Below are 1,238 nucleotides of genomic sequence, written 5' to 3'. Positions count from 1 at the left end.
ATCAATGACAAGGGGCTGGGGAGATAGCTCAGCGGTCTAAGCGCCTGCCTGACAAGAGCAAGGACCCGGGTTAGATACTCGGTACCACATGCCGTGCCAGCCAGGAAACCCGATCACACAGTGCCGGCCACCAAAACTGGCAGCGGTGACGCACACCTGTAATCCCAGCACTGGGGAGACAGCAAATAGAAGGATCACTATGAGTCCGAGCTGCGTTGCAAGACCCTGGACGAAATAAATAAAAAATTTTTTAAATATATTTTAAAAACTCCCCTTCGGTTGGCACTGCCATCTTTCAGTAATTTGCCAAAACAACTATCACAAAGGGCAAGAGGAGGGGAACCCGGTACATGTTCTCCAGGCCTTTTAGAAAACATGGGGTTGTTCCTTTGGCCACATACATGTGAGTCTATAAAAAGGGTGATATTGTAGATATCAAGGGAATGGGTACCCTACAAAAAGGAATGCCTCACAAATGTTACCACTGCAAAACGGGAAGAGTCTACAGTGTTACCCAGCATGCTGTTGGCATTGTTGTAAACAAGTAAGTTAAGGGCAAGATACTTGCCAAGAGGATTAATGTGGGTATTGAGCGTATTAAACACTCAAAAAGTCATGGTAGGGCTGGGGAGATGGCTCAGTGGAATAAGCACTTCCCTGGCAAGTGCAAGGGCCTGAGTTCAATCCCCGGTTTCAGAAAAAAAAAAAAAAAAAGTCGTGGTAGCTTCTTAAAACATGTTAAGGAAAATGATCAGAGCAAGAACTAAGCCAAAGAGAAAGGTACCTGGGTTTACCTGAAGCACCAGCCTGCCTCTCCCAGAGAAGCACACTTTGTGAGGACCGATGGGAAGGAACCTGAGTTGTTGGAACCTATTCCTTATGAATTCATGGCATATGCTGGGGATGTTGCTCTGCCATTCAGTACTCTAATTGGCAGCTTAAGTGTTCTAGGTGCTATGTAAAAATAAAATCATCCTGTGTTGGAAGGGTGGTTTTCTTAGTTGAACAGGTATGTGCTGCCTTCTTACCTCAGAAATATTTGCAGCGGATTTTCATTGTACCTGGTAATTGTGTCTGATCTTTACTCTTCAGTGTTTTTCTTGCTGAAAGATGTTGCTGAGGTATTGTGCAGGTGTATATACCCAAATATTCATATATTTATAAAATATTTATATTGGCTTGAAGATTCTGTAAATCATCATGGGAAAAGATGTATCAAAATAAATGGAATTCACTTC

Source organism: Octodon degus, unplaced genomic scaffold (assembly GCF_000260255.1).
Source record: "Octodon degus isolate 3935 unplaced genomic scaffold, OctDeg1.0 scaffold00047, whole genome shotgun sequence".
Taxonomy (NCBI): Eukaryota; Metazoa; Chordata; class Mammalia; order Rodentia; family Octodontidae; genus Octodon; species Octodon degus.
Note: the sequence above shows the minus strand (reverse complement) of the source record.